This window comes from Megascapheus bottae, chromosome X, assembly GCF_031878675.1.
Source record: "Megascapheus bottae isolate mThoBot1 chromosome X, mThoBot2.hap1, whole genome shotgun sequence".
NCBI classification, from domain to species: domain Eukaryota; kingdom Metazoa; phylum Chordata; class Mammalia; order Rodentia; family Geomyidae; genus Megascapheus; species Megascapheus bottae.
This window is the reverse complement of record NC_143547.1, coordinates 9,509,992-9,536,576: the sequence shown is the minus strand read 5'-3', so window position 1 is coordinate 9,536,576 and position 26,585 is coordinate 9,509,992. Positions and strand designations below refer to the sequence as shown.

Genomic DNA, 26,585 nt, shown 5'->3' with positions numbered 1-26,585 from the left:
TTGGATGTTGCCTCTCAGGTTTTTTGCTCAAGGCTAGCACTCTGACATGAGCCACATAGCTCCACTTCCAGCATTTTGGTGGTTAATTGGAGATCGGTCTCCCAGACTTTTTGGCCCCAAATAGCTTTGAATCCTGATCCTCAGCCCTTACTTTCTTGAGTATCTAGGATAATAGGCATGAGCCACCAGCACCAAGCTCCAAAACATTTTGAAATGCTAATCCATACAATTTTCAGGTCTCTCCTACAGCCTATGGAACATGATTTGAAAAAGGGACACAAAATCACATGTTTTAAATCAAGGTCAATATTAAATGTATTATCTTTCCTTTTTTTGATCACACAGCTCAGGAAAAATGTCCTTAAAAGCAATACTAAGACTAGAGCATATGCATATTTGAGGTCCTTACATGACACAGAAAGTATTGGTGTGCTGAAGAGAAAAGGAAGCCATTTCAAAGCAATGCCCAAAGCTGGGGCTGGGAGTGTGGTCTAGTAGTAGAGTGCATGGACAAAGCCCTAGGTCAGATTCCTACTTACAACATACACAGAAAACACCAGAAATGGCACTCTGGCACAAGTGGAAGAGATATAGCCTTGAGGTTTACCTTATGAAACTCTTATGCAATTAAATCAGAAGATCCATTACTTGGGACCATGGTTGACATGTGAATACTTGATGGTAGCAAAATCAAGGAGAAACAAACATGCCATAGACAGGGAAGGAATATCCAGACATTTGGGGCTGTGCTTTAAGCCAGTGGACACGGTGGCAACAAGACCCTCAGGGTGTAGTAGTATTGCCTAAAAGAACTCTAGACAGTAGAATATAGGAGGAGAGAAGAACAACCTTATAACCAGCTCTGAGAAGCCCAAGTCAGTGAAGCTAAAATGACAATGGGGAGTCTAGGTTAAGGAAATTGTCAACATAGAATTATTCACAGCATGTACTTTCCAGCTAGACACCATTTACTTCCACCAACTTTGCATCTGTAAAATGGGAATAGCATTATTCTCTCTCTTGAAATTGTTCAAAGTTAAATGAGATGTTTTCAATGTTCTTCACACAATATCTGCTACATTCACTAGAGGATATCTTTTGAGAGATTTAGAGAGAAGAGCTTGAGTATATTAATAGATACAGTTATGGGGACTGTGGAGAGTAGAATACTTAAGGAGAAAGATGGAAAACAGCATGGGATCATACATACTTTCTGATCTCAACCTCTGTGCCAAGTACTTTTTTAGACACCCAAGCAGAGGATCTAACAGAATACTTTGCCTTCATAGGGATTGCCCTGGTATGAAGAGAGATAGAAAGAATAACATAGATAAATACATTACAGAAAAAAAGTCATTGAGATATCTATGAGAAGTAATCAAGCAGAAAAAGCTCAGAGTTCAAATCTTACTACTGACAAAAAAATAAATATATATAAAAGCTGGGCATCAGTGCCTCATGCCTGTAATCCTAGTTACTCAAGAGGCTGAAATCTAAAAATTATGGTTTTTGAACCATAGTCCAGCCTGAGCATAAAGTCGGTGAGACTCTTATCTCCAATTAACCACCAGAAAACCAGAAGTAGCACTGTAGTTCTTGTGGTAGAGTGCTGAATTGCTCAGAGACAGCGTCCAGGTCTACAGTACCAGCCCCATGACTGACAAAAAAAGGAGCTAGAGCTATAAAATATTGCTAACTATAGAATTTACTCATTCAATACACAGTTTTTGGAAAATCAATTTATTTGTAAAAAATAAATCAAATAAAATTTAAAATAATGTAGTCTAAAAGACCCATTTAAACATTATATAATCAGGGCCTAGAGTGTGGCCTAGCAGTAGAGTGCTTGCCTAGTATGCACAAAGCCCAGGGTTTGATTCCCTGGTACCATGTATACAGAAAACAACTGAAGTAGTTATTTGGCTCAAGTGGAAGAGTTATAGCCTTGAGAAAGCTCAAGGACAGTGCCTAGACCTTGAGTTCAAGCCCTAGGACTGCCAAAAAATCACAATCACAGATGATGTAGTAGAAACTAGGAATACTGGGCTGGGATTTTGGTCTAATGGTAGAGTGCTTGCCTAGCATGCATGAAGACCCAGGATCAATTCCTCAGTACCACATACATAGAAAAAAGCTAGAAGTGGTGCTGTGGCTCAAATGGTAGAAAGCTAGAATTGAGAAAAAAAAACAAAGACAGTGGTCAGGCTCTGACTTCAAGGCCCAGGACTGGCAAAAAGAGAGAGAGAGAGAGAGAGAGAGAGAGAGAGAGAGAGAGAGAGAGAGAGAGAGAGAGAGAGAGAGAGAGAGAGAGGGAGGGAGGGAGGGAGGGAGGGAGGGAGGGAGGGAGGGAGGGAGGGAGGGAGGGAGAGAGAGAAATAGGAATTCTTATCTTTTTCATCTTCATATTGGTTGTGAATTATGCTGTGATCTTATCAAAATATTTGTTTGTGAATTAATAAAAATAAGTAAATATAAGGATCATGTATATATGTCCTTTACCATTTATGCTCTTGTCCTTTTTTTTAAGTTGAATGTGTTTATAGTTATGAAGGAACAACTTACAGCATATCAAACTTTTGTCCAAAAAATCCAGGAAATTTGATGAGATACAAGAGAAGGAAAAAGTGAAAGAAAAGGAGGGAAGGAAGAAACATGAAATGGGGAAGAGAGAGAAGGAGGAGTGATAAGCAGAAGGGAGGGAGAGAGGCAAGGAAGAAGAGAAGGAAGGTCTTTTTGAAAACATTAGGCAGGAGGGGGTAACACTCTTTGACAAGAAATATACTCATGGCTAGGAGTTTGACCTAGTGATAGAGTGCTTGCCTAACATGCATGAAGACCTGGGTTCAATTCCTCTGTACCACTTATATAGAAAAAAGCCTAAAGTGGTGCTGCGGCTCAAGTGGTAGAGCTCTAGCCTTGAGAAAGCCCAAGGACAGTGCTTAGACCCTAAATTCAAGGCCCAGGACTGGCAAAAAAGAAATATACTTGTTATTATAACCCTTCTGTATACCACAATTACAATGAAATAAAATAAAATGGTTTTTTTTTTAGACTGAAGAACTTTTATTAACTGGTCATAAAAATTTTGTCCCCCACCCATTGCTCCTGATAAACCTATACAATAATCCTTATTTTTCTGGTTACTGGCCTGAATATGAAAGATCAGTTAGCTTTGTTCCTCCAACCTGCGAGATCAGGCTTATTCTTCTGGTAAATGGAAAGTGCCTCTTCAGAAGTCTTCAGTTCAGCCTACTGTTAGTTTTACTTCCTCTTGGCTTTTGTAACTCTGGAGTCCAACATACTTTGAGCATGAGTAAGCTGTGTTACAGAATCAAGCAAGAGGATTCCAGGTATTACCAGCCATAATGCATTCATGAAGACAAAGTAAAACCAGAAATAGACTGGGTGGACGAACTCTGAATGCTGGAATTCATCTTGGTACTCCATCAGGAAGTACAGAATATCTCCGTAGATCTGGCCCAGAGATATCACAAGCTGTAGGACATAACGAATCGGTTGTTGGCGGAGAATGGCAATCACTGCCCAAATGCTCAGTGGTCCCCACATACTGGCTGTGATGGTCTCCATACAAAAGATAAAGTTGTCACAAATGATGTACCGGCTGTCTCCCTTGGAATATTCTTTCCAGAGTTGGGATAAGAAGGATTGGTCTCCAGGAATAGCCTTGTTGTAGAAACTGAACCATCCCTCAATCACTAAGTGAATGAATGCACATATGGCAAACCAACACAGGGTCAGTTGCCGCAAAGCCCCCAGTGGGACAACTGCAGTGCGACCAGATAACATCCATGTTATCAAAATTAGGACTCCACAAACTGAGAACAGGGCAGTTACGATGTACCAGCTGGGAATGTCATTAGGTACAAAATTGTCGAGCTTCAGGTGCCGAGGCCAATAGGGATGTAAGGGGCCTTCGTTGGTGGTCATGTTTCTGTGAGCTGGGTGATTGGCTTCAAGTGACAATCTGGGAGAGGAGAAGAGGAACAGAAATACCGGAACAGCGCAATAGCAGCGTCTCAGCTCTCCCAATAAAATGTTTTTTAAAAAGAAAAAAAGCACTAGGCAGCAGCAAAGGCAAGTAAAACACTAAAAATAAGGCACTTTAGAGAAATAAGCTGGCATTCTCCAGAATTAGAGGCAATTCTGGCTAAGTGTCCATAAAGGGATCTTGGCATAACCCAGAAAGAAGATTGCTATTAAGCAGCAGAAATATAATCAAAGCTTTGAAGGACAAATAGAAGACAACCAAAGATGTGAGTTGTGCATTGGCTGATTTCCCCCTGACCATTGGCTGAACTATGTTAACTCAAAATTTAAAAGGCAAGCAATAGTTTGGTGTACATGAAAAAGATACAACCCTACTAACCTGGGCATGCTTCTTGGGTTGAATCAAGGTGATTTTCTCTCATCATCTGCCTAGAAAAGGAAAAGATGGAATATTTGTGGGAAATGCATAATACACAACCTCTAAAACTTTTTATACACAATATCTGAGATTTAATCAAATACTATTTGACATTTAGAGAGCCCCAAACTAAGAAGAAAATTGATAATATCCATAGGTTCCCACAAGGATCCAGATTTTAGAAAATAAAATGTTTTTTTAAGTCAGAGGCAAAAGATACATGAAGATAAAGTATTAACAATAATCAAGAAGCATTACACTGATAGAGTGACATGTTGAATTGAAACATCTTTGTACAACTATGTAAAGACAATAAATAAATAAATAAATGCTTGTAGCTAGCTTTTTTACCAAAGAGATAGAACCCAGAAGGCAATGAAATGGCATTTCTAAAGTGCTCAGAGAAAAGAACTGTCAACACAGAAGTGAATATGCAGTAAAATATTCATCAAAAATATAAGTGAAATTGTCTCCTGGTTAAGAAAAAGATAAAAAAATTCATCATCAGTAGGCCTGCAATATGAGAAATGGTACAAAACAATTTAGCTGATAAAAAAGGAAAATAATTTCACAGAGAAATTTGGAAATATAGGAAGAAATGAAGAATAACAAAAAGGTAAACCTTTTGATTACACTCTATAGTACCATCACACACACACACACACACACACACACACACACACACACACACACACACACACAAACTAAAGGGAAGGAAGTAAAGTTGGATCCTTTTACAATGCCTGAATTGTCAGAAATGCACAAAATTCAACATGATAAGGGGTACTGGTGTGTGAAAAGTAATGCACCTACTACCTGAAGAATGTAACTGCAATCCCTCTGCACAAAATTCAAAACTTTGTATTAAACTATAAATCAAGAGAACGTGCCATAATCTTTTGAGTACATAGTAAAAAATAGGTGTAACTAGGAAGTTACCTGAAGAGGGGAATTAAATAATTAATATTTCTAAATTATTGTCCAAAGAAAGGTAAGAAAAGAGGAGACAAAATTAAAGTAAAACATATATCAATATAGAAGAAGATAAACTCTACATTTAAAATTCCATCAGATGTAATTTTTCTTAATGGATTAAAAGATAAAAACCCAAGAATATGCTGCCCATTAAAGGAACAATTTGAATGTAATTACACAAAAGTTGAAATTAAAAGTACATCTCACACAAACAAAAACCAAAAGCAAATGTTGCTATATTAATATCAAAGAAAGTAGATCGTAAGGTAAGACAGCATTTGAGATTAAGAAATATATCTTGTAACAATAAAAGAGTCAATATACCAGGAAGATATTAAAAGAATCCAATAATAAAGCTTCAAAATATACAAAGTAAAAATTGGCAGAACTAAAAGAAGAAATAGACAAAGCCATAATCACAGCAAGAGAATTGCATTTAATTGGCCATTTATGTAGTACAAAAATTAGACCTTCAAAAGTAATGTTTTACTTAAAGCCATTTTCTCATCCTATTGTTTTGCATTTACTCCTTATATGTAGTACTTACAGGCCATCCTTTTTAAAGCCTGTATGGAAAATGTTACAATTTTAAATAGATAAAATAAATAATAAAACTACATTTAACAGTGTCTTGGTAAACAATAAGAAATAAAATACAGGGTGAAACGGAAGGGGAAAATTGGGAGTGAAGGAAGGGGTGACATTCTCCACCCCAAAAAACATAGTCAAAAATGTGCCTTACTTATGTAACTGTAACCCCTCCGTATACCTCCTTTATATACTAATTTACAAAGGAAAAAGAAGTAAAATACAATCAATTCAAACAAAGTGGTAAAGTAAATTGGGAAAGAAATAGGCTTTTTTAAAAAAAAATCTCATTTTTTCAGCTCTTAGGTTCAAACTCAAGGCTACATGCTTACAAAGCAATTGTACTATCACTAACTAGAACAACTCTCCTAGATTTTTTTTTTTGTTTTACCTATTCTTGGATTTATGTCCTGGTGGCTTAGACTGTGATTTCATGCTTATATTTCCTGAATAGTTGGAATGACAGATACCTGACACCATGCCCAGCTTTTTCTACTGATTAAGATGGTGTCCTGTTAATTTTTGCATAGGCTGACCTTGAATAGAGATCTTCCCATTCTCTGCCACTGAGCCTCTCAACATTTCTTAAAATAAGAGAATAAAACTACTTTTTGAACATTTAAAATACAATTTCTCAAAACAAATTCTAGGATATGAAAAGATGGTGATTTTTTGTTGTTGTTGCTGGTTAAGATGGTGCCTGCTTGCTTTAGCTTTTTATTTTTGTGGGTTTTTTGTCTTATTTGTTCTCTTTTGAGGGAGCAATGGAGCATAAAATGAAGGGATGAAGAGTGAACAAATGCAGTCATGCTACTCAGCAGACACTATGTAGAAAATGAACTATACAACTTGTAGGCAGGGATGGGAGGAGGAAGTTGGGAGAAAGCAAAGGGGGGGGAAACATTGTCCAAAAAGAAATGTCTTTATGAAACAGTAACTCCTCTCCACAACACTTTAATAATAACAATAAACCTTTAAAAAAACATTCCCTGAAAAAGTAGAATATTAGTAAAAGTACACAAAACTGTAATTACAAAGTTATCCACCAATGCAAATATGGGAACACTTCTGATTACCAGAACACACTCACAAAAGAATAAACTGACCAAATGATAACATATTTTAAAAGCAAAGAAACAAATTATAATAAAAATGACACTGTATATCGCCTTTACAATGAGAAGAGAAATAAAAATAAACCCTAGGTGGAAAAAAAGATGAATAGTTCTGTTAATGACTGATTAGGTAATTTGTATACATTCTGCCACCAAACATCACTCAAAGAGTATGACAATTTTTACTCTGCTTAATAACCTAGTAATGTTAATAAAAATAGAGATATATTACCTGGACAAAATCTAAGGGATGCCAGGCACCAGTGGCTCATGCCTGTAATCCTAGTTACTCAGGAGGATGAGAAGGAATATCTCAGTTCAAAGCCAACCTGGGAAGGAAAGTCCATGAGACTCTTACCTCCAATAAACTACACACAAAAAAGCTGGAAGTGGCACTGTGAGTCAAATAGAAGAATTCTAGCCTTGAGCAAAACGAAGCTGAAGAACAGCACTATTAAGGGAGAATGGATACTTTGAGATACGAACTCTATGTCTTGAGTGTTTACATCTAGAGTGGTTGATGGTCTTGTGAGGGGAAGCCAGAGTCTGAGAGGCCAAGGAGTAATTTAGTCAACCAAGTAGAGCTAATGAAACAGAACAATAGTATCAAGAGATGTCCTGATGGAATTAAGGGAGCACTGATTAACCTTCTTCAATTTGTCTTGGCTTCCCAGAAGTCTGCATCCTAAGATTAATGTGAACTGAAAACACCAAGGCTATTGCAGGAACGTGGGTCATCTTTTAATCCTCTCAATTCCTGAAATTGAACAAGAGAGGATCAAGATGGCTGGTGGATCCTGGCACCTAGAAAAAGCAAATAAGAATTCTCTCTGGAAGAAAACAGCATCATCATAGATTTCAGATTATATACAACAACATGTTGAAATACACTATCCAATGGACAAATAGAAAGAGGCCAGAGACAGGCAATATGAATTGAGATCAACAAGGGGAAAAATAGAATAACAATGAAGTTATATTAGAGTTGTTAAATACTTTGAAAATTCAGAGAGATTTAAAAAAAGAATTTTGAGAATTGTATGAGAGAAATAGAAACTATGTCAAGTCCAAAAAAATGTGGATCATCTTTGTGCCATGATATATGAAATTACTGGTATGTTTATTTAGTAGGCATATGCTGAACTGATTTCAGTATAACTACAAAGGAGGTGGAATAACTAAAGTAGGTGGAATGAGAAATTCAACATTGGTACATGATATCAGGGGCTTTATAGTTGATAGCTATATTTATCATACATTGTTCTAGTACAAACAAAAACTAACTGGCAAAATGATTTACCCTATATTCGGGTTTTTTTTAAGGTGAAGAAAAGGAAATTAATTTTGATGCTTAAATGCTCTAGTCCTAAACCTATTCTGTAGAGTAGTTGCTAAAGATAGACTCATGTGAGGCCATTATTACTGTGTGCTATTGGTCACCTTAGTCTGGAATGTCAGGAGAAGAGCCACAACCATTTACACCCTAAAGCAAAATGGTTCAGTCTCAGGACTTCAGGTCAGCACCATTCTTCAGCCTGCATAAGAAGCATAAGAAACTTGGTCCCATCTATATTTGAAGCTGTATTGATTTGAGGGCTGTTGAAAGCAATATATTTCTTTTCAATTTCTTTAGAACAGGAACCTGCTGGGGCCTCCTAGAGAAAATAACGTATTCTCAATACCGAGAGGACAGTTGAATTAAAGTTTAAGTTACTTAACTTCCAAGATAAATATCTTTCATAGTAACTATGGCCTTGAAAACTTTCCATTTGGAACCTGGGAGGGAGCAGTTATTTCTTAGAAGCATGAACTTCTCTGAGACAGTCATGAACAAAGGAAATGAAAGCTGTAAAAAGAAAACATGTCCAATCTATCCCTATTATTTGTCCCAAACATACCATTGGTGTTTTACTCAGGAAAAAAAGAGAGTATATAAAGAGTATTCTGTTCTCACAAGCTCCTTTCTGGGCTAAGGTAGGTCTAATCTATATTTACTACCCTTTGCTCATAGGCTACATGATTCTTCCCCAGACATAGGTCAGTCCCAGGTTCTTATATCACACCAGTACCACTAATAGGTTTCACATACTGATCCCATAATCTGCCTAGATCATCATAGCATTTGTTAGGACCAAGGCCCACATGGCTTTGGGCTGCCTATTGCTGAAATGGACTCACTGCTATAGATGGGACCAGGGGCTCTAGCACAGACAGGCCTGAAGATAGGAATGTTGGGATATGGTCAATGGATGGAGTCCTGTGCTTTCTACCGTATCCCTAGTGACTGAGACCATGTACTATGATATGCTGGCCAACGTTATGGTAGTGTTGGTGAAGGTATACCTTTGGACAACTTGGCTAATGCTAAGCTGGTCCACTCCTGAGTCTCATGAGCACACAGGACTTTATGGTCTCCAGAGTACTCTGAGGCCCATGCCAGAGCTAGTAGTGATGCAGGCCAAAATACAAGTCTGTTCCGTTGGGATAAATGTCTCTGCCAATGCTGGGGCTACTGTTCAGTCCTATCTATCAACAATGGCCTGGTGATAGCTGTGTTTCTTGAGACCTGAAAATGGATGGAGAAAATCCTTTGATCACCAAAGATCACCAAGTTAAGGCTGGGTCTTATGTGATTTCACAGCCATATGGGACTTGCAAAGTTTTCACCAGAGGGCAGATGTGCCCCAGGCCTCCTAAACCAGGTATGATTCAGAAAACAACTAGAGTCCGTGCTGTAATGGTGTGACAAAGGGTGAACAAACGCAAGAGTGATACTCACTAGACACTAGACTGAAAATGAACTTTACAACTTGTTCAGGAGGAAAAAACTGGGAAAGAGTAAGAGAAGAGGTAACACTGTTCAAAAAATGTATTCTTTTTCTCACTTAGGTAATTGTAATGCCTTTGTATAACACAATAACCATTTTTGAAAGTTTCTATGTGATACTGAAACCAAGAGCATGGGTTATTACTAATGCATTATATTCCCAGAGTGAATCTACAACTCTAATGGCTCTAAGCAACTGTGATTAATCATGATCTGGGTGATCATATTTGTCTCTAACGACACATGCAAAATGAAGCCAACTGGTCCACTTGAGATCAGACCTAAATTGTATATGGTCCTAAAATTATACATATATATATATATGAGATTAAGATTTGAGATTCTCTTCAAATTATATATACATGCATATATAATAAAATTGGGAGATATGGTGTCAATACTGCCAAGTCATTTTTCTCATGGATTTTCTTCCTTCAATTAAAATCACAATATTAAACTGAAAGAGAGAAAGAGAAATGTACTAGGTATCTGACTGTAAACCCCTGTACATCACCTTTGTAATAACAGCAATTTTTTTTAAAAAAATCACAATATGTACAATCTTTAGCATACTTAACCTGAAGGAAATTTTGTTCTGGGTGACTTTTGTGACTAAATATGCCATATTCCAGGTCTTTCAATTTCTTTTTTACTCATGGAGCTTAAATTCAGGAATGCAGAGGTCTCCCTTAGCTTTTTTGCTCAAGGCTAGTGCTCTACTACTTTGAGCCATAGTGCCACTTCTGGTTTTCTGGTGGTTAACTGTAGATAATAATCTCACATACTTTCCTGTGCACACTGGCTTCAAACTATGATGTTCAGGTCTCATCCTCTTGAGTAGCTAGGATTACAGGTATACTAGAAATGTCAGATGGCTCCAATCTAATACAAACTGTTCTCTCTAACAATATCTCAGGAACGCTTACACTTAGGACAAAAGATTTTAAGAATTAAATATCCTATCTATAGTAAAGAATATACTCAATACTTAGGAACATTCTAAAAGTAGGGAAATTGTAGATGTTAAGTGTGCATATCCACAGAGAAGTTCAAAGAAATTCTAGTTTGTTTGTTTGTTTGCCAGTCCTAGGGCTTGAACTCAGGGCCTGGACACTGTCCTTGGATACTTTGTTGAAGGCTAGCACTTTATCAATTGAGCCACAGTACCACTTCTGGCCTTTTCTGCTTATGTGGTACTTAGGATTCAAACCCAGGGCTTTGTGCATGCTAGGGGAGCACTCTACCACTAGGTTACACTCCTGCCTCAGAAATTCTAGTTTTTAACTACCCACTATTCCTTTCTCACCAAGAAGTAGATACAAGCATTGCTAAGAATATAGACAGACAAACAAGGGAATACAGTCATAAAATTCAATGCATATCCGACAAAATTAAGAAAATTGATGGAAGATATTTGATTGGGAGGGATGAGGTAAAATGATGAAAGAATGGAATGTTGAAAAGATGCACTATATTTATAAACTGTTTGTTCAATGGTAACTCCTTTGTACAACTACTTAAAGATACTGAAAATACAATTTATAAAGAGAAAGGGTAGCCTGTCCTATAAAAAAAGCAATTTGCTTTTTTATCATGTTACTGGTATATTATCCACAAATACTCTTATACTTATGGTCCAAATGGATACCATTGGGATATGTGTATGTTTGCTATGTATATCCCAAATATAATATCTCTATATATTGCATTTGTAAATTATTCCAAATTTCTTTTTTTAAAAAATATTTTTATTGTAATTAATAAAAGGGTTACATGATATTTGCCAGATAGAAGGTGCATTAATTCACATACATTGATAACCTTTCACATGTCTTGGTCCCCATTACATTTCCCCCACCCCCCCATCTTGGTTTCCCCCCCCTTCCCTATCCAATTTCAAATAACCAAATACAAATATATCCAATATATCAGATAACATAGTGAGATACTGTAACAATATGAGATAACCAAGGGACAGCAAAAGAGATGAGAGATAACATAGTACATTAAGAACAGTAGTTTATTCCAAATTTCTAAATGGTAACTTACGACAGTACAGTATTTCAAATTCTGATTTCATCAACTGCACTCTATTGCTCTCTACTATCTCTACATGTTAGTACATAGAGCTATGCATTACTGATTTGCAAACTGTACAGATATATAATGTACCAATGGAAAGCATAAATGGGATAACTTTTTCTTCTGTTAAGGGATTATATGTTCTGTAATACCTTCTGCTAAATCCATGAGAGGCAGGCCCTACTACAGTATGGCTGCAGGGTTTCTGTACATCTCTCTATATTTTAGCAAGGAAAGAAAATTTATGAATTTACAGTTGACTGGAGAGCTTAAATTTATGCTTGTATACCAGACTTATATACCAGTGTTCTCTGTTTGACACCCTCAGATAGCTAGCTCCCTAGAGGCAATAGCTGAAGTTGAGCTGATGATATATTGTTGCTTAAATGTCTCATGTCCCTCACATTAGCTTTAAGTGACTGGCAGTTGAATACCCCTTTTTGGAAAGTAAAAGTCTCAAGTTGCCAATATGTACAAAATCCTGGATATCAGGGCTGAGAACAAATATGAAACAAGGAATCCTAGCTACTCAGGAGGCTGAGATCTGAAAATTACAATTCAAAACCAGCCCAGGCACGAAAGACCATAAGTCTCTTATCTCCAGTTAACTACCAAAATGCCAGAAAGGGAGCTGTGGCTCATATGGTAGAGTGCTAGCCTTGCACAAAAATGCTCAGGGACAGTGCACTCAGGCCCTAAGTTTAAGTCCCAGGACTGGAAAAAACAGTTGGACAACAATCACTCTCAACTGAGAAACATGAAACTGGAGCTATGTAACAGAATTCATTGGTGCGTAAGGACAGATTAACAGACTAGTCAACAATGCCACTGATGCAAGCACTGTATTATACAGCAAAATGGAAATAAAGTTACTAATGACTGACCTTAGTTAGGATAAAGAGATTACCTTAGAATATCCAGATGGATTCAATGTATATAATCACAAAGGTCCTAAAATGAGAATGGAGATAGAAGAATCATATCCAAAGAAATAGAATCTTGAGAAAGTTTCAACCAGCTGTTCCTAGCTTTCAAATTGCTTATAACCTCCACAAAGAACTCATCCTCCTCAATGTTTTGTATTTCTTTTCAATTTTGTTAAAATATATTTTTAAATGAAATATCTTAATTTTATCCCAATGGTATCAGTTCAGATTTCCAACCTACAAAACTGTAAAAAATAAGAATTTTCATGTTATTTTAGCTACTAAATTTGCACCAAATTAATATAATAGTTGAAATCCTTTGAAAATGCTTGGTCTTTTTTATGTGATCAGTTATATATACAGAGGTGACATAGAGGACAGTATTCATAATACTACTCATATATCTTCTTCCAGATCATTCTCAAGCATGACAGCATGGCTAACCTGTCCTACCTCAGATAGCCCCAAACACAAATGACTGGGACATATCCCATGATTTTTCTATGCAGGATGGGACCTAGAATTTCTATTTCTTTAAAAAATATCCCAGATGATACTAATGCTGCTGGTCAGGACACAAAATTTCAAATCTTCCTGAACGGATGAAAGATAAAGACATGTAGGCAATTAAAATACAGTGTACTAATTGACATAAACACATAATAGTAAGCAATCAGTCTGTGTAGAACCATCAAAATTATGCAATTGAGCTAGGGCAGGTTCATGCCTGTTATCTTAGCTATTCAGGAGGCTGAGATCTAAGGATCGTGGTTCAAAGACAGCCCAGGCAGAAATGGCCATGAGACTCTTCACCTAATGACCAGAAAACTAGAAGTGGTGTTATGGCTCAAAGTGGTAGAGAGCCAGCCTTGAGCACAAAAAGCTCACTAACAGCACCTAGGCCTTGAGTTCAGGCTCCATGACTGACAAAAAGACATGGTTAAAGAAACCTGGTTAAAGAAATGTTTTAGAGATCCGTTTATAAGGAAAAGAAAACAAGAAACACACAGAAAGGGGAGGAGAGAGATAAGGAAAAGAATATGTCTGACAGAAAATAACTCATGGAAAGACATAAAGAGGAAACTTGTCTTTTGGACAGAAAATATGTAACAGAAATACAAAGGGATGTAATGTGCAAATGATAAAAAATGAAGCAAAGAAGGGGATGAATTGGATAACAGAGCCTTTTAATGCTAAGCAGAAAATTTAGTATTACCCTACATGCCAGAGCTCCTTATTGGCGTCAGTAACCACACTTTACCACAGTAGAGGACACACTTGCTAGCTGTGTTGGATGAGTGAAGCCTGTGATAACAAGATCAGAAACAGAGACAGCAGTATGAAATCTCGTCAATAACGAAGAGTCTCTCCACTGTGGAAAAAGTAATGTCTTGATGTCATAGTTTATGAAAGAAGCAACAAGTTATCAATTAAATATTGGAAGTGATAGAGAATTATGGAGAGATAAAGGATGACCGCCAAGGTTCAGGCTTACACATTTGGTTGAATGGAAGCATTTGTCAAATGGGAAGACCCTACTTTTCCTCTGCTGGCCACTCCCTTTCAGAGTTGGGAAAGGAAAGGAGACTAGGAAGTGATTTAATAATGACTTCTTTGGATTGGGAACAATTTAATTATAGTGACTGAGATAGTTTTTTTTTGTTTGTTTGTTTGTTTTTGCCAGTCCTGGGCTTGAGCTCAGGGCCTGAGCACTGTCCTTAGACTTTCTCAAGGCTAGAGCTCTACCACTTGAGCCTCAGCACCATTTCTGGCTTTTTCTATGTATGTGGTACTGAGGAATTGAACCCGGGTCTTCGTGCATGCTAGGCAAGCACTCTACCACTAGGCCAAACTCCCAGTCCTGAGATAGTTTTATTTTATGCTAAAAGCATATGCTTTAGAGTTGGCTATCAATTTGTTCCTCCTCCACAAATTTCTGGGCTTCTGAATAAGTCCTGTCTTTATCCTAAAGATCAAATCAAGCATGCTCTAAACTGGAGTTATTTTCAATTTTAAGAGGCTATATAGATATCATATTTAGAAATTAAATATTTTGTATAAATTGAACCCTAACCAAAGCACAAGAAAGAGTATTACAAATTAAAATGCAAATGTGTCATGTGGTTTCAAAGTTAAAACATTGATCTATTGTTTTCAATATGTGTTTCTAAATGGAAGAGATTATAGAAAGGTACATCCTGAAACTTCAAAAACTCCATGTCAACACATGTTATGTACATATAGATAATAGCACCTATAGAATTACAATGCTTATCCTTCCTCTCTTTTTTAGGATTCAATGATAAGCAAGTGCTGCTCTTATCAAATAAAATAGGAAAATATTTAAAACTATTTTCCTTTAAGAAGTAATTAAGTATATTATGAACTGAAGACTTAACATTATGCAGACATCTGTCCTCAAACAGATGCTTGCCAACTGCTTCCTTCCTGTGTAAAATGCAGCTGAGTGTCAAAGTAATGTCAGTCTCCTTGACAATGTACAGCCAGGGGTCTAATAGCTTGCTCATGTATAATTAAAATATAACTTGGAATCTAGCTTAGAAAGTTGGGGTAAACAAGGAAAGGGAAGTTTTAGAACATCAGTTTGGAAAGCTACTTCAGACTGTTGGGTCCTTTGAAAGGATGAGGATGGAAAAGGAGGGTTTTCCACTGTGGTAGTCAATGCTGACTTGAACCTCCTTCAATGCAAAGATAAAGCACACACATAGCAGTAACTGCCCCTTCAGTACTACCTAAACATAGACCTGTCAATCTTCAAGACGAAAACTAAACATGAAAGTGAGAACAGGCCAAAGTCACTCAAATATTACACAAGTGGCCCCCACAAATACAGGAAATCCTAAGATACCAGTTCAGAAGAAAGAAACGGGAATAAGTGTACACTGAAAAGCAGGGCTTGTACATATATACCATGTCTCTAAGTAACACTAGCTACATATGTAATATCTGCTTAAATTAAATCTATAATTTGCTCAAAATTATTATAGGCATATATTACCCATTTTAGGTTGATAGCCTTTATCTTGGGGCATCAACCGGCTTGGCCTAGCCACTGTTGCTCATCCCCACCCAAGCTGCATATATCCCCAGTTCATTTCCACCCAAGAACTGCTCATACCCCAACCCCAACTACATCTCTGAAATATTGTTGCCGTAGACTGGGCACCCACCCATTCTCAGTCACATGCTATTTCTAGTGTCCAGATGCAAGGTTCCCAGACCTGACTATATGCCACATACAGGATGTTTTACTGATGATAAACCAGCCAGAGGAGGTTTGGCTCTGGCCGATTGATATCTCCAGGGTCCTGCTGCAACTTCAAAGATTTCTTGCTCTTAACCTCTTTTCTGGTTGCCATCCTCTGCACCCTATAGTTACCTCCCCTACAAGAGAGCAATTCGCTTTTCTTTTTCCCACAAGAGATCAGCCTGTCCACTTCGGTGGACAATAAACTTTCCTTTCTTCTACGTGACTTGTGGCTGTGTGGTTTTCTGGGATGATACTTACAATTACTATGCAAATTATAGGAGCTAAGTTATCCTTATAACTGGAGTATTAATAAAGAAATTGGAAATTGATATGTGAAGATCACAAAATCTTCAAGGAAATGATCTTTGAATCCCTTTCAAAATGAACTCTCAGGGGTATCAAGGTTTGAGGAATAATGAACCCACTACCTGATGAATGTAACTATAACCCCTCTATATATTAACCATACAATAAAATACAATAAAAATCTTATTAAAAAGGATGAATTGGGCCAGGAGTTTGGCCTAGTGGTAGAGTGCTTGCCTAGCATGCATGAAGAACCGGGTTTGAGTCCTCAGTACCACATACATAGCAAAAAGCCGGAAGTGGTGCTGAGACTCAAGTGGTAGAGAGCTAGCCTTGAGAAAGTCCAAGGACAGTGCTCAGGCCCTGAGCCCAAGCCCAGGACTGGCAAAAAAGGATGAATTTCAGGGTATAAAATTGACCCTCAAAAATCAACTTCCTTACTGCCTTCCTTTATGCCAACAATGAGAAGAACGAGGCAACACTCAGGAAAGCAACGCCTTTTGCAATAGCCTCAAAGAAAATAAAGTAACTAGGAATTAACTTAACTAAGAATGTAAAGGACCTTTTCGATAAAAAACTAAAACCCTGAAAAAGGAAATTAAAGCAGAACTGAGGAAATGGTAAAACCTCCCATGCTCCTGGATTGGAAGAATTAATATCGGGAAAATGGCAATCTTGCCAAGTGCTATCTACAAATTCAACGCAATACCCATCAATATCCCAATGTCATTCTTTAAAGAAATAGAAGAGGCAATCCAAAATATCATGTGGAATAAAAAAAATCGTATAGCAGAAACAACTAGTAGCAGAAAGAACAGCACAGGAGGAATTTCAATACCAAAGTTTAGACTACTACAGAGCTATAGTGTTCAAAGCAGCTTGGTACTGGCACAAGAACAGGATTGAAGACCAATGGAATAGAACTGAGGACCCAGATATCACCCCACAGATATATAGCCAGCTAATCGCTGATAAGGGAGCAAAAAAAATAGAATTGAAGAAAGACAGCTTCTTCAACAAGTGGTACTGGCAGAACTGGTTAGGAACCCGCAGAAAACTAAAATTGGATCCTTCTCTGTCACCCTGCAGCAGGATTAACTCCAAATGGATCAAAGACGTTGAGGTAAAAGCAGATACACTGAAAACTTTACAAGAAAAATAATAGTTACACTAGGTCTCCTTGGAACAGGTCAAAACTTTCTTAATAAGGACCCAGAAACACAACAAATCAGAGAAAGTCTGGATAAATGGGACTGCATTAAACTGCAGAGCTTCTGTATGGCAAAGGACATAGCTAGCAAACTAACCAGAAAGCCTACAGAGTGGGAGAAGATCTTCACTAACTATACAATGAGCAAAGGTCTTCTATCTAAAATATATCAACAGCTCAAAAAATTGAATCATCCAAAACTAATCTCCAAAGAAACAACCATCCCATTAAAACATGGGCCAAAGACTTAAAGAGAGTCTTCTCTGAAGAAGAAATAAGAATGGCCTATAGACACATGAAGAAATGCTTAACATCTCTGGCCATAAAAGAAATGCAAATCAAAACAACGCTAAGATTCCACCTCACTCGTTACAATGGCCATGATCAAGAAATCTAATAACAACAGATGCTATAGGAGATATGGCCAAGAGGGAAAACTATTACACTGTTGGTGGGAGTGCAAACTCATTCAACTACTATGGAAAGCAGTATGGCAGTTCCTCAAAAGACTAAACATAGAGCTCCCCATGACCCAGCAATCCCACTACTTGGCATTTACCCAATGGTCTAGAAACAAGGACATACTAAATCCACTAGCACAGCGATGTTCATTGCAGCACTATTTACCATAGCAAAGATATGGAACCAACCCAGATGCTCCTCAGTTGAGTAGATCAACAAGATGTGGTATTTATACACAATGGAATTTTATGCTGCTGTCAGAAAGAATGACCGCCCCATTAATAAGGAAATAGAAAAACTTAGAAAAAACCATATTAAGTGAAGTAAGCCAGACTCAAAAGGACATAGGCTCAGTGGTTTCCCTCATTTGTCATAGTCAGTAGAAACCTTAGGCTCTCCTAGCAGAGACTTACAATAGAACAAAACCTAGATACATAAGGCCATATAGAATGATGCTAAATGAAAGGACCTACAGGATATAGAAACAAAAGCCATATAATGAGTGATTGTTGTCCGTAATGTACTATGTTATCTCTCATTCTTTTTGCTATCCCTTGGTTATCTCATATTGTTACATTATTTCACCTGGTTATCTGATATATTGTGTATATGCGTATTTGGTTATTTGAAATCAGAAAGGAAGGGAGGAAAACAAGAAGAGGGCTGGGTGTGGGGGGAGGGAAATGGGAACTAAGACATGAGAAAGGGTATCAATGTATGTGAAGTAATGCACCTTCTATCTGGTGAATATAATATAACCCTTCTATTAATTACAATAAAAATACATGAGAAAAACAAACAAATAAACAAAAAGGATGAATTCTCCTAATGTTCAAGCAACAAATATTCCTATTTTGTAATTTGAAAGCACCTCATATTAGCACAAATTTTAGTTGTACAGCTGGAAAGTGTATACAAAATAAATCTGACTACATGGGGTATGTGCACATTTAAAGGTGGCTTTTATCAATTAACTGTTGCTGCATCACATGCTTTCTCAAAATGTGGTGTCTTTCATAATATTTATGCCTATTTTTTCTCTCAGCCAGCTTTGGGTTGTATTGGCAGCTATGCTACATGAGAGACTGGTCCAGCTCACAGATGTAGGTGGTCAACTGTAGGTTGGTATGGCATGGCATTGAATGGGTAAGGGGATGAGCTTTCTTTAATGTAGCCTTTTTCTTTCATCAGATTAGGCTAAATTTGTTCTCATGATGTCAAGGAAGTAATGTAGAGTGAAAAGACCCAAGAACTGTCGGCTCAGACATTCCTGCCACATTTAAGTCACTAAAAGCAAACCACAAGATCAGCCTATATCCAAAGGACTGAAAAAATAGATTTCATCTTAGGATGAACAGAGCTGCAAAGACATAGGAAGGGTTGAAGAATTGAAGACAATGCTACAATAATTGGCCACTTGCATAAACCAAGTATATCCATATCAAATATTAGGGGAAACAGACCATCTCGTTCCTCTTATGTATATGCCTAAAAACCCTAGTTTTGCTCAGTAGAAGAAAAACATTCTGTAAACTCTCCCCTACTCTTTTATCTCAAGGCAAATAGCAACTCCATCAATACCACATTTTAACCTAGAAATGACCGTGGAAGATACTAAAAATATGGCTGAGTTCTTTCTATTGGAAATGAAATATGTCTATTGACTATTTTGTCAAAGAAAAAATGTATGATTTTACTCAGCATAATGCTGTGGGAGCCATTATGAGATGTGCCAAATTCTGACACTTTTCAGAGTGATTCATGCACTAAAGTCTTTGCCAAGAAAATTCCAATGCTTGAGGGATTTTTAAAATTTATCCATTTAATGACTGACTTCTTTGCCTTCTTGTGTTTTAGTAAACACAATCAAAGCAGATTGAACCTGGGATTCTTAAGGCATTTGAAAAATCAAGAATCGTTAGATCCAGAGTATTCATAAAAATATGTAATAGAATATTTGATAAACACCATAGCACTAACCAACCAGAACATAACCAGACATTGGATTTTGCTATGCTGTGAATTCCACCGGAGGAAGGGTGGTTTAATGAGGGCACTCAAATGACTAGATCTGGGTTCTCTGGAGCATTAGAAATGCTAATGTTATCTGGAAAAATCTAAAGTGTGGGAGACACGCTGACTAATTTCTTTGACAGCTGAGGAAATGGGAGCTGGCAATACCCATAGCAGGAGAAGGAAGTGTGTTTCTCATAGGCCAGATATTCGCCTTCAGTAGAGGAAGCCTGTGTTGAAGGAGCTTAGATCTTGTCCCAAATGGCAACCTGAAGGAAAGACTACTACTCAGCAACGACAAGCTGTAACTATTGCAAGATTGTCAGGACTGGAGGGAAAAAAAGAGAAAGAATTAATTGGAAGAGTGATGTGTTCATCAACAAGGAAAATAGAGCTAGATCAATGAGAGCAATTCTTATCACTCACATAAGTATTGATGAAGGAATCAATTCTTAAAATCTTCAATCAAGTCTAGAAAATATTCACTCAATTTCATATAGTAATGATCAAGGCAAATCTTCTCTACTTTCTTCATCTAGCCTCCCCACACCCTTGTAATGAAATTCTGGAGGACCAAGACCTCCACATCACTAAAGAAGGGAGAAGAGATTTTGTTAAAGTTGGAAAAGGCAGGGAGTTTATGAGGACATTCTCTTTAACTGCTAGCCTCCCACCAGCCACAGCTGGGGAACTAGAGCAAGGCTTTGCCCCTAAGTCAATTGTATACTTCAATCACCACATTGGACTAGACATTTTAATTAACTGACCAGAGGACTTTCCATTTACCCAAGAGTGTAGAGAAAAGCTACAGAGATGGACTCAATTTTTACCTAGGGCAGAAGAAAAACATAAAAAGCAAGAGAAAAAAACAGCAAGAAACAAAATTTCTTTCAAATTATGTATCACTTTTTATCCTTCCTATGATGGGCAAATAGTTACTGCTCATGGAAAAACAAAAATAGGAACACAGTTATATAATAATTGTAGTGAATAAGACATGAAGAAAAATAAAACAAGGTTAGATAATATGGGAAGATAGAAGGGAAAGGAGGGTAGGGCATAGGTTTAGAAAATTTATCAGGAGTCTAAGCCATAAAAAGGAATTGGACTTGGTATGAAAAGAAATTGGACTTTCAATGCAATCTGAAACTATTTGAGGGCTAAATTCCTTTCTAAAATGATTACCTCGGTTACTGTGTACATAATGGATGGTAGGCCACTTAAAATAGAAATAGACCAGTGACTATATTAGTAAGGCAGTTGCTTCCAAATGACCTACAAAGGAAAAAATTCTTAAGTCCCATCCATTCCCCAAATCCCCAGAATCAGAACCCTGTGGGAAACACAAAAGGACACCATTTTTGCCCACTCTTCAAGAGATTCTCTCATGCTGTCAGAAGCAGGAATCACCACCTTACAATAACCATTTTATAAACACACATTTCTTTCCAGCCTGAGACTAAAGACTGCGCATGAAATGAACATGATTAAATTTTACCTCTGCTTTAACCACATTATAACCATTGTTAACAATGATTGGTACACAGTGTAATGGCTCAAAGTGACTTCGTTGTCCAGCTTCAACTCAGCTCTTATTGTACTATTTCCTTTTATTCATTTTATTTTTTCCTTTCCCCAATATTTATTTTAACTTTTTAGCAATAGCATCCAATGTATTGCTTTAGAGAATTAATGAGCAATAGAATACAATATACATGCATTCAATTTTAGACTTATATCAATTAGACCTTCCGAGTCTTCTCTGATGTAAGACAAGGATTTATTTTTACCTTAAAGAAGCACTAACAGTAATTTAATTTTTCTACACACTACCATCACTCAGACAGTAACTGGATGACTTCACAACTAATGCCAGTGAAATTTTTTTTTGTCTGCTACAACTCATTCATCTGAAATGCTTTGCTGGATAACATGCACTCCCTCAAGCTAATTGAAAAAAACACATTTTTCTTCTTCTTTTAACATGGGAAATTTTATTATGATACTGATCATTTTATCCAATACATCATCTAAGTGGTTTCATAACACATTCAATGTTGGACAATCCCATTAAAAAGGGGATAAATAGTTGATAAGACTTAAAGTAAACTTAGCTATTTTGTTATTGCATGAAAAATATTATTGTGCTTTAATAACATGTTAACAACTGCTAAACAGGGCAAATGTGGGGAATAAAGAACACCCTAATTTGGATTCCCACAATAACAAGATATAAGCATTTATCCCTACCATGTCACATTAACATCTTCCATTCTTCTAATAACAAAACTTTCTCCTTGTAAATACTACATTAATGCTGGAATCACCAATTGCTGTGAATGTATCATTTTAACCCATCTATTAACTATTTTTGGCTGGTCAAGGTTAAAATGGACATTTATATTTATTTCAAACTTGATCTCTAAGCTTAGAGATACGTTGGCATCTACTCAGCCAAAACAAGAAGTTGCTCTGCCTGTATCTGGATAAATAATGATTAGTAATCACTTTACCCTTTGCAGAAAGAAATACCACTTAAATTTATATACTAGATTAGTAAATGACATCCTCATGCTGACATTTCAGTTTCATATTAGGTACCATTTAGGGGAAAGGAAAAACTTCACCATGATGCACTAAAATGACGTTTCATAATATCCTAAGAATGCCAGTTCATACTATGAATTATTTTTTTTATAGTCCTGCGCTTGAGCTCAGAGCCTGAGCACTACTACCCTTGGACTTTCTCAAGGCTAGAGCTCTACCACTTAAGCCTCAGCACCACTTCCAGCTTTTCTCTTTGTATGTGGTACCAAGGAATCAAACCTGGGTCTTTGTGGATGCTAGGCAAGCACTCTACCACTAGGCCAAATTCCCAGACACTCATATTATGAATTCTTCATAACATATAAGTAGTCAAGCCAGGAGTTTGGCCTGGTGGTAGAGTGCCAGCCTAGCATGCACGAAGTCCTGGGTTCAGTTCCTTAGTACCACATACACAGAAAATGCCAGAAGTAGCTCAAGTTGCAGAGCACTAGACTTAAGCAAAAAGTGTCCAAGGACAATGCTCAGGCCCTGAAGTTCAAGCCCCAGGACTGGCAAAAAAAATTGTAAGTAGTCATCTATGACATTAACCTAGTAAGTCCTTATAATGCAAAAGTTAATTCTAAAAGCACCTGCTAAAGTAGTAATTCATGTAATTTAACCATTTTTTCTCTTCTGTAATATAAAGTCATCTGGTAGCCTTCAATGTTAACTTAATACTAAAATATTGCAAGTTTGGATTGGTCTACCAACAAAATAATTAGGAAAGAATGCATTTTAATTTCAAGCTAAAGGAATACTCCCATTCACACAATAATAAAACCCAATAAAGGAAAGAAGCATGAGTTTGTGACTGGAAAAATATCCTTTTTGATACATTATTCAAATTCCTCCATGGTGCTTTAAAACACAATAAGGAACAAACCATATAAGAATGAGACCACACACTACCATGAAGTGAAGGATTATAATCAAGTCCATTCAACTTGAATACTTAGTACAAGACAAGAAGCAGTGTCGTACACTCTTTACATAAATAATACCATATAAACAGAGCTATAAAATAGAATAAGTCAGGTGCTGGTGGCTCACACCTCTAATCCTATTTTCTCAAATGTTGAGATCTGAGGGTTTAAGTACAAAGCCAGCCTAGGCAAGAAAGTCCATGAAATTCTCTTATCTAATTAGCCATTACAAAAAGCCAGAAGTAGAGCTATGGGTCTGTAGTAGAGTTCTAGCCTTGAGCAAAAGAGCTCAAGGGCGGCATCCAGGTACTTAGTTCAAGCCCCAGTACCAGCAACAACAGCAACAAAACAAAACACAAAAACCAAAGAAACAAAAACAGCACAACATAAGACTAGTGAAGGTGATGCATTATGTGATTCCAGCCATTCTGTAAGAAGACATCCACAAATAGCAGCTTTCCCACCAGCTTAAGGCTACAGAGCTACTTTAGGCATGACTTTCCAAATGATTTACTCAGGTCTTTCAACATTACAAATATAAATCTATCATTGTTCTAGATTTCCAATGTATTCTGAGGCTTCTGAGGCTGCCTAAGAATGAAAAGGTATCCAAGTCAGAAGCATTATGCACTTATTATTCCTCAAATTTTTAGTTCCTAAAATGCAAAATAATTCTCTATTATTTAGCTGTCTTCCTTCTGGTGTATACTAACAGGTGTTTAACTTCTACATTTTTATGGGTTTGAACTCTGGGTCTGGGCACTGTCCCTGAGCTCTTCAGCTCAAGGCTAGTGCTCTACCACTTCAGTCACAGCACCATTTCTGGTTTTCTGGTAGTTAACTGGAGTTAAGTTTCTCAAGGACTTTAGTGCCTAGAATGAATGATATTCTACCATTTGTTAAGAAATGGAATGACTTGCCAAAAATAATATTAAATGAAGTAATTCAGGCCCAGAGAAACAAAGATGCATGGTTTTCCACAAATGTGAAGTCAGAATTAGCCTATAAACCAATAAGTAAGCATATTTGATGGAACATAAGTTGTTATAAATGTGTTAAGTGAAGTACAGTAGATGCAAAAGAGAACTCTAATTGTGTAAATTCCTTAGAAAGGAAAGGTCAATGTTCATCAAGATAAATACCAGGAAACATATACTTGAACGTGATGGGTAGGGTTGGGGGGGAATGGATAGAGGAAAAAGAGAATTGAGAAGAATGTAGTCAAGGATTAAATGGGTATCTTACAAAATTTAAGAAAAGTAAGGGAAGAGGTGGGGAGGAGAGGGATAGGTGAGAAAGGGGAAACATGAATCAAGATGCATTGTATTCATAAATTGCTTTTTTTAATACAACTCCTTTGTACAACTACTCAAGGATGATAATTTTTAACTCGAAAAAATAAAATAAAATATAAAACTGCATATATTAAGGCTTACATTTTCATAAAAGTCTTACAACTATATTGAAATCTAATCCGTTTATGTCATTTAATAAGTACCATCAAAAAAACAAAAATATAGGGCTTGGGGCAGAACTTAAGTAACAAAATGTTTGCCTACCAAGTACATGGCCCTGAGGTCAAATTTCAGCACTGTAAACAACCACAACAACAATACACACACAGATACGATACTTTTTCATGTCGGGCCAATGAAAAAAAAATTTTTTTGCCAGTCCTGGGGCTTAACCTCAGGGCCTCAACACTGTCCTTGAGCTTTCTCATGGCTAGCACTCTACCACTTGAGCCACAGCACCGCTTCCTATTTTTTCTATGTATGTGGTACCGAAGAATCAAATCTGGGTCTTTGTGCATGCCAGGCAAGCACTGTATCACTAGACCAAACTCCCAGCCTGAAAATGTATTTTTTTGACTTGCCACAATACATAGTACCTGACTTTTGAAATTGTAAACTCTTTGTACAACACAATAATAATAATAATAATATTAAACTATATTTTAAAAATCTTACCACAGACCAGCACATCTGAAGTAATCACCTTAGGAGAATAAAGTTAAGGTATGAAAGGGGGACAAAAACATGAGAAGTGGTATCAATGTTTGAGAAATAATGTACCTACTACTGACGAATATAACTGTAACCTCTCTATACATTACCCTGACAATAAAATGTAATAAAAAAGAAAAAGATAAAGAAGTTGTTAAGGTACAGCTACCTCAACTGAGTTACTGGCCCACATTATAATATGGTCTTGAAATAAATCCTAAAGACAAAGTTTCAATCCATCTTAAAAGATTCAGGGTATTTTTTAGCTTTCTTTGCAAAAAATGTTTTTCTACCTCCCCAAATGACCAAACTTTGATTAAATGATTGACTATATTGAATGTTTTTGCCTTATCAGCTCTTCAGTTCTAAATACAATTTTTATTGTTAATATACCTTGTCCCATTACCGGGACTTAACCCATCTGCTTGAATACATGGAATGCTTGAAGTTGTCTCATCTACCTTTTACTGGGCTTATTAGGGATTTAACAGTAAGGAGACAATTGACTTACAAATAGATCTTCATTTTGTGATAGGGGTGGTACCCGAGTATGAATTTATCTAAAGAAAGTGCTTATAGATGGTGGACCAGTCATTATGGGCAAAGGTGACCTTTAGCTGCAAACCATATGAGGTTTTACTCCCATTCTTGGCAGAACTTCGCATCAGATATTTTCTGGGAGCAGAAGAGAGGGAAGTGGCATGTCATGTTACTGTAGAGTACAAGGCCTGTGGCTGACTTTCATATCCAGGATGATGGTGAGCAGGTAGGTACTGGGGTAGGAAGTGATGGTTCCTTAGCACTAGAATTGAAGTCATCTTGAATTGAGCCAATTATGAACTTGCTGTGTGTTACTGATGAAATGTGAG

The 26,585-nt window shown here is 37.0% G+C and overlaps 1 pseudogene; it reads right to left on the bottom strand.

Moving 5' to 3' along the window:
• Positions 1–3,039: 3,039 nt before the first annotated feature.
• On the bottom strand, positions 3,040–4,041 carry LOC150040462 (3-beta-hydroxysteroid-Delta(8),Delta(7)-isomerase pseudogene; annotated as a pseudogene).
• Between the last annotated feature and the right edge of the window lie 22,544 nt (positions 4,042–26,585).